The sequence below is a fragment of the Gossypium arboreum genome, chromosome 1, assembly GCF_025698485.1.
Source record: "Gossypium arboreum isolate Shixiya-1 chromosome 1, ASM2569848v2, whole genome shotgun sequence".
Classification (NCBI taxonomy): domain Eukaryota; kingdom Viridiplantae; phylum Streptophyta; class Magnoliopsida; order Malvales; family Malvaceae; genus Gossypium; species Gossypium arboreum.
In genome coordinates, this window is record NC_069070.1 from 50,444,065 (window position 1) to 50,452,909 (window position 8,845).

Sequence of the window (8,845 nt, forward strand, 5' to 3'; positions counted from 1 at the left end):
AATGGTTATATATATCTATGATCATGTTGCTATTTATTTGCATGTGAACTTACTAAGCTTTATGCTTACTCCCTTCTCTTTCTTACTTTCTTATAGTATCGCAAGCTAACTTGAGGATCGGGCGTCGGGCACTGATCACACTATCAACTAGACATTTGGGGTATAGCTAGTCTTAATATTTTGAGTATGACATGTCGAGGACTTGGTCTTTTTTTTATATGTCATATTAGTCTAGTCAAATGTGTTGGGTTATGGGAATATTTGATTTATTTTGTATATGGCCATGTGATATGGTCCAAATTAATCATTTGGGTTGTAACCCTAATCAATTATACATGCTTGCAATGTTTTATGTTTGATGTGTTTGTTTGTGGATGAGATGTGTGATGAATGGCACATGTGCTAAGTGAATGAATCATGGTTAATAAGTATGCCCAATCTATGGTATGATTAGATAATTTAAAAGTAGGGTTAGCATAATGAATGAATATGAAATTGGTGTGGAATGCCATATGTAAGTATGATGTGTTGGATAAGTGACATGTTGTCATTACAAAGGCATGGAATAATCAAGTTTATGACTTTTTAAGTGACTAAATATACTATGTTGCATGCCATCTTAGATGAATAAGCAAATAAGCATTTAAGGGTGACAAATGGCTTGAAAATAGCCTAAAATTTGTCCAGTAGACACTGCAGGTGTGTGTCTAGGCAGTGTGTAACACTGTCTGCCCATGGGCATGTGGTTAGACCGTGTGTCCCTGCCAATTAATGCAAAGCAGAATGCCCAGTAAACACAGCAGGAGACATGACCGTGTCTCAGCAAATGTGAGCCGACCTTAGGACATGGGTGTGTGCCGGCCATGTGTGTGACCTTGCGACCCTAGTGGAATGTGGTTTGGGACCACAAAAGAGCATAAAAATAATTTGATATTTATTTTGATGCCTATAATATGTATAACTCATGTGTGACATTTTTGATGCTTTAATTTAGAGTTATAAATGTGAATTTCACTAGAAAGGACCTAGTAGAAAACTTTGAAAGTATGATGGGGGAATGTGTGATGACTAATTAAAGCATGCATGCAAAACAATGGCCTTGCATGTCAAATACCCCTCTTTTTACAAGTGATGGCCGGCCATGACAAAGAAATATGGGCAAAACATGTCATAGACATGTTTTGTTGGTGAATCATGGGTGAAAAAAATAAATTAATGAGCATGGGTAATAAAGAAATGGAAAAAGAAAAAAATGGTCTCATGCATGCCCCATTAGTGTATTGAGAAGAGAAAAGAAAAAATTTGTTCATCCATTTTCATTCTCTCTTGAAAAATACTAGAGGAAGGAGAATTTTTGCTTCATGCTTGGTTTGGAAGAGGATTAGGAAGAGGTTTGGCTATACTTGCATCAAGATTAAGGTATGTTTGAGGTTGTGCCATGAGATTCATGCATGTTTTTAGTTGATAGCTTGATGCTCTTGTTAGCCCATGGTTCAAACCTTTGTTATATCATGGGGATGGTATTTGGCCAAGGTGGATTTTGTGTTAATGCCATTGCATGTTAAATATGAAGCTTACTAATGATATATGTGATGGTGGAAAGATGGCTCTTGGACTTTCTTTTAGTATTTTTGAGTAAGACATTAAGTTCTTTATTTAATCATGACCAAAATTATGGTGTTGTGATGTATTACCATGGTACATCCAAAAGTGTGATTTATGCTCATTGCATGGAAAGTAAGATTTGTGTTTTGAAATTGTGTTCATGTTTAGTTACAATCAACTTGAGATTGGCTCTAGCATATATATATATATATATGTTTGTACATGATGTATTGGTATGACATATATACTATTTCAAGGTGTATATTTGCTTGTGATGATGTTTCGTTATGAAGTAAATGAGAGATGTGTATTGAGCTACGATATGTAATCGTTAGTTAGTAAAATGTATGCTGTTTTTGTGTGGTATTAAGTGTATAATTGGCCTCAACATGGACATGCATATTCAGCCACATGAGGGAATTGGTGTGCATGCATTGGTTAGAAGCAAGCATATTGATGCCTATTCTTGGCTTAGAAAATTATTAAGGGAATATTAACTAATGTGTTGAGTTCGATTCATGATTTACATACATCGACTTTGATGCCTAATGAGTATATATATTGGCTAAGTACCTTGTATTCCTCTTTCGATGCTCAAATGATTAAATCGATTTATTTGTTAAATTAAGCTCAAGGGGAACTAGATCCACAAAGGGAAGGAAAAAGTGGTCGAATAGCCATTGAAATGGTTGGCGACATCCTAGGTAAGTTCTTGAGTAATAGAGCTTAAATTACGAATTGATTAGATCATGTTTAAAGCAAATTAAAATCATGCTCTTTGTGTGTGGCTATTGAGGCGAAATTGCAAGTGTGAAAAGTGCCTTGTGTTTGAGTTTTGCTAATGAAAATGAAATCTGAATGTGTCATAATTTATTGATAATTGTGCTCGGTTATTGAATGATGTAGGCTAAGTCCCGAAGGCTTTGTGCTAAGTGACTATATCAGGGTAGGATCAAAGGCATTACGTGCGAGTTAATAAATCCGGGCAAGCAAAAGAAGCATTTATTGCAAGTTACTAAACTCGGGTTAAGTCCGAAGGCATTACGTCAGATCACTATAACGGGCTTCGTCCGAAGGCATTTAATGAGTCGTTATATCGATTAAATTCGAAGATGCGTGATTCGAGAATAATGATCTTTGTAAAATTTTTTATTAATAAAATTCCAGCAATGAGGTATGTTAAGTATGTGCTTGAATTAGTTGATTCCTTGAATAATATTACTCGATCGAGTAATGAGTTTACGGTATTTGGCTAAGATGATCCCTTATGTATGAACATAGGGGTTGGAATGTGAAATGAGTAGGATATTGAGAATTTGTGCATATGAAATTATCCGTTAGCTTTATGAATGCTATGCTTTTTGTTGTGCTGGAATTTCTTGCTCAAACTTACTAAGCATAAATTGCTTATTAGTTTCTCTGTTTCTTTGTTTATAGATTTTGGCTCGTCATTCTCGGACTCGAGATTTTGGGTTCGAAGTCTCCCACTATCAAAGCCCTCATTTTGGTACAATTTTGGTTGAACTTTGAAATGGCATGTATAGGACTACCCTTTTGTTGAAGGTCATGTACCTTTCGGTTTGTGTAAACTTGGATAGCCATGCGAGAAATGGCTTATATCGTTTTAGCATAGTACCATAATCGTTTGTATGTTGATCATTATGAGGTATGGAATTGTTTTGAAGCGATTAGCCCTTGGAATGGTTAATCATGATCACACTTTGTGCTATGTATGCAAAGGGCCAATTGAATCATGGAAATCATGAAATAGGTAAAGCCTACCTTAAAGGCGAATCTTGACAGCAGCAGTGATGTGGATGTGAAAAATCACTAAAAATAGTAGGAATGGTATTAAATAGTGAATAAATTATGTAAATGAACTTTGATGAATCTAATTTCATATGGAAGAAACAGAAACGGTCATATGAGTTATATGTTAAGAGATATTAAAGTTCTCGTGAAACAGGGCCAGAACGGTTTCTGGATCCCTGTTCCGACTTTGGAAATTCATTGTAAATTAACCAGAGATAATTCGGAGTCATGCCATATATTTATAGATTCCTCTATGAGTCTAGTTTCTATAAAACGGCATCAGTATTAAATCCCTGTACAAGGAGATATTCAATTCGTAACACGAAGGTCAGTGTAGTTGAACCCTGGAATAGGGGACTTTAACTAATAAACTGTACTAATTGGCTCGACCAAAAATTCTAGAAAAAATCTGTAGATGGACATATGAGTCTAGTTTAGGAAAAATTACGAAACAAATTTTGAGCTTTGAAACTCAAGATATGATTTTTAAAGCGGCGTGTGGCCAGTGACCAGCTAGTCTGAAATTTCTAAATGGTTTGTGAAAATAGTTAAAATGCATGTACCTTGTGTCGATTCGATGCGGACTCGATCGAGGTGTTACAATTTTATTATGTATCGAGACTACAGTTTAGTCGATTCTAGGACTACTTAATACGTTTGGGTCTAGCTATACATGCCATTATGTGATTAATTGATAGTGTGGTGATTTGGCGTTTGAATTTGTGTTTAATTATAGTAATGGATCCGATCCCAATGGCGATAGGCGATGATGTGAGAGTGTGGCGCTGCTCCTTTAAAGGGCAAGTGGCGGACTCTCAACTTTGCTATAATCCGAATGATGAGGTAGGCAAGCTTTCTATAAGCGTGATGAATGATTGGTTCAACCATACATTCGAACTAACAACTATTCACAACCTCCATTCGAGCTCATCGACCCCCTTACAATGCCTCCGAAGCCGACCAAATAAGGTCGAATAAGCCCCAATTGAATCCGAAACATGGGGCTCTGAATTTAAAGCTCTGGATAGCGGCGATCTGCAGAACAAGCTGAATTTTGGTTGGACAACACTATCAAGATTTCGATGAGCTATCTTGTACACAGATGAATGCCTAAAGTGTACTATCTCCTTGCTCGTGATTACGCCTACTATTGGTGGTGTACTCGACTTCTGTTGTGCCCAGGCAAGTAACTGGAGTTTTCCAAAGTTTGGAAAAAGTATATCGATCGAGTTATGGATCAAAAGCGGAAGGAATTTCTCGAACTTAAACAAGGTTCCATGTGAGTTCTGAGCTATAAGCGAAATTTGTGAGGCTCGGCCGATGCAGCGAAATTCATTTCTTGGTGTGATGTGTAAGCGAAGATGGGTGAATGATGATGTAAAGGCGTATGTTGGCATTTTGGAAATCAGAGTTTGTGGCTCTTGTCGGCGAGCATGCAAAGCCAAGGAGCTCGATATGGAGAAAAAAAGCTGAAGTGGGAGCAAGGGAGTTTAAGTAAGAGGTCTTGGAAGCCTTCCACAGATCATCAAAAAATTTAGAGATGGCTTAGGCGGTCTAGAGACACGGGCTTTTCGAGATCGCATGCGATCGACCTTGTGACCACACGAGTCACTTGATCGCCCGATGGTGGAAATGATCGTCGAGAGAAGCAGTGCATGTTGTGGCAAATGGAATTAAGTTGTAGATTCGTGACGCTCTGTTACAAGTCGGATCGAGTTGACCACTTCATTAAAGATTGCAGGGTTATGAAGAGCAGGTGTAGATCGGAGTGAAGCACCTTGCTCGAGTGGTTTGTCATCTGAGGGCAATGCTAGTGGTGGTCGGAGGATCTAGAGATGTTACGACGGATCAGGGCTCGCTCTGCTAGGGCTTATGCTATCTGGCATGTGCGAGGATGCTTCCTCTCAAGATGTTATTAAATTGCTTTCTCTCTTTGATACTAATGTGATTGCTTTGATTGACCTTGGTTCTACTCATTCTTATATATCAGAAACCTTAGCATCGATAAGACTTTACCTATTGAGTCTCTTGAGTTAAATAATTCGGTGTCAAATCCCTTGGTATGCGTTCGTCTTTGAGTAAACAAAGTGTGTAAAATGTCCCCTAGTAATTGAGGTTCTGTTTTACGGCGGACTTGATGCTTTTGCCGTTCGATGAATTTGATGTTATTCTTGGGTTGGATTGGTTGACCGTGCATGATGCGATTGTGAATTGCAAGCAAGACTATTGATTTGAGTCATAAATAACGAGATGATCGAGTTGAGTCTCGGACTTAAAGGGTTGCGGTTTAATATCATCAATGTTGGCCCAAAAATATGAAAAAGTGAAAGCATACCTTATATATGATGATAAGGAGTTAGAAATAAAACCGAATGTCATTGGTGGTTTGTGATTACGGATGTTTTCAGAAGAATTAGGGTTTGCCACTGTCGGAGATAGAGTTTAGTATTGAGCTTGTACAGGACCACACAATTTCGATAGCTCGTATCGTATACCAGCAATTAAAGAGTTGAAGCTTCGGTTGCAAGTTGGTGGATAGAGGTTTTATTTTTCACCTTAGGGTGCACAGGTGTTGTTTGTGAAAAAGCGGAACCATGAGGTTGTGCATCGACTATCGTCGACAATAAGGTGACAATAAAGAACAAATATCTGTTACAGCGTATCGATGATTTGTTCGATCAAGCTGAAGAACCTCGGTGTTCTCAAAAATAGATTTGAGATCGGGCTATTATCGATTCTTGAATCAAGATCGGATATACCCAGCGCCTTGAGCAAGATATGGTCACTCTGAGTTCTTAGTGATGCGTTTGGGCTCACTAATGCCCTAACGGTATTTATGGATTTGATGAATCGGATCTTGGGACCGTATTGGATCGGTTCGTAGTTGTGTTCATGGCGACATCTTGGTCTATTCAAGAGATGAGGCCGAACATGAACTTTTGAGATTAGTGTTGCAAATTTTATGGGATAGCGACTATATGCTAAGTTAACAAGTGTGAGTTACGGTTAGCGAGGTTAGCTTCTTGGGCCATGTGGTCGACATCGGTATTGAGTGGACGGTAAAATTTCAGCCATACTTAGCGGAAGCCTCAGAAATATTCTTAGACTTTTGGGACTTCTGGTTACTACAAGCGGTTTGTAAAGGATTCTCGATGATAGCCACACCCATGATGGCAGCGCTTGAAAGATGTCAAGTTTGAATGGACGGAAAAGTGTCGAGAAAAGTTTCGACCAATTGAAAACTCATTTGTGGAAGCTCGATACTAAATACGGCCAGAATCGGCAAAGAGTTTGTCATCTATAGTGGCCTCCCTACTTGGGTTAGGTTGAGTCTTGATTCAAGAAGGTCGAGTTGTGGCCTATCGTCGAGACAATTAAAGCCACATGAGAAAAATTATCAAACCCATGATCTCGAATTGGTGCCATCGTATGCATTAAAATATGGCGACATTACTTATTTGGTGAGAAAGTGCCATGTGTATTCGGATCACAAAAAATGACATGCGGAAGGCGGCATCCTCGGCGTCTGGCGTATGGCATAAGTCCTAGCGAGGGCGAGCCCTCGGATCGATGGTAGCATCTCTAGATCCTCTCGACCGCCACTAACATTGCCCACATTTCTGGGTGGCCTACCTCGGCGATGGTAGCACCCGGTTTCCACTCGACTTACATTTTGTTCAAGCAACCCGGGCAATCCTTCATAAGGTGGTCGGCCGATCCGCACTTATAGCGGGGAGCGATCACGGAACCAACAGCTCCCGAATGCCATTTGCCACAATGCGGACCTCCGCCTCTCTCGCGATCATTTCCACCATGGCGATCAAGTGACTCGTGTGGTCACAGGGGTCGATCGCGTCCTCGTCTAGAAAAGCCCGTGGCGCCTCTAGACCAGCTCACATCATCTTGAAATCTCTTGATACATTGAAGAGACTTTCCGAGGACCTTTTCGAATTCTCTAGTTCCCACATCAACTTTTGTTTCTCTTTTCTAAGCTCTTGACTTTACAAGCTCGCTCAACAAGTACTACGAACTCTCGTATTTCGAGAATGCCAACGAACATCCTTATATCATCATTCAGCCCATCCTCAAAGCGTTTACACATAATAGCTTGGACGAAATGCATTCTCGGCGTGTCGGCTAAGCCTCACAAATTTTCGTTCATAGTCTGATGGCGACATAGAACCTTGCTTAAGATCAAGAAATTCCTTCGCTTTTGGTCGATGAATCTCGACTAATATACTTTTTTGAACTCGGTTTGAAAGAATTCCCAAGTCACTTGCTCTCTAGGCACCACAGTGAGTACTCCACCAATAGTAGGCGGAATCACGTAGCAAGGAGATGGTACACTTTAAGCACTCATCAATTGTACAAGATAGCTCATCGAGCACCGGATAGTGTTGTCCAACCAAAATTCAGCTCGCTCGGCATCATCATCATCCGTAGCTTTAAATTGGTGGCCCCATGTTTTGAATCACATCGATTGGGGCTTACTTGACCTTATTTGGTCGATTCTGGGAGGTATTGTAGGTCTTGGGTTGCATTTGTCGAGAATGGAGGTTGTGGAACAGTAGTGTTAGTTCGAATGTATTGGTTAAACCAATCATTCATCACACTATAAAAGGCTTGCCTAGCCTCATCATTCGGATTGCTGGCCATAGGTTGAGAGTCCTTGGCGCTGTCCCTTCGCAAGGGCAAGCGCCACACTCTCCACATCATCAGCTATCGCTCGGTTGGGATCGGGATCCATTACTATAAACAAACACAAAGTCAAATTGTCAGAAATCACCACACTATCGATTCATCATTTAATGGCATGTATAGCTAGACCCCAAACACATCACGGTAGTCCTAGAATCGACTAAACCGTGGCTCTGATACCAATAAAATTGTAACACCCGAACCCGAGACCATCGCGATTAGCCGGACACGAGGGTTAACAAGCCAAATCCACATATTTAGCCCACCAATTGACATTTCCAGTCAGGCTGGAAAACTGCGTCACTGTCGCCTTAAAAATCATATCTCAAGTTTCAAAACTCGGAAACTAGTTTCGTAAATTTTCCCTGAATTTAGACTCATATATCCATCCATGTATTTATTTCTAGAATTTTTGGTCGGGCCAATTGGTACAGTTTATTAGTTAAAGTCACCCATGTTACAGGGATCGACTGCTCTGACCTCCGCGCGTTACAACTTGAATATCTCTCTGTACAGGGCTTTAATACTGGTACCGTTTGTTTCTAATGAAGCTAGACTCAAAATGGAATCTGTACATATAAGGCATGACTCCTAATTCTTTCTGGATAATTTATAGTAAATTTTTAAAGTTGCAACAGGGGATCCAGAAACCGTTCTGGCCCTGTCTCACAATAGCTTTAATATCTCTTAACATGTGACTCCTATGACCGTTTCGTTTCTTCCATATGAA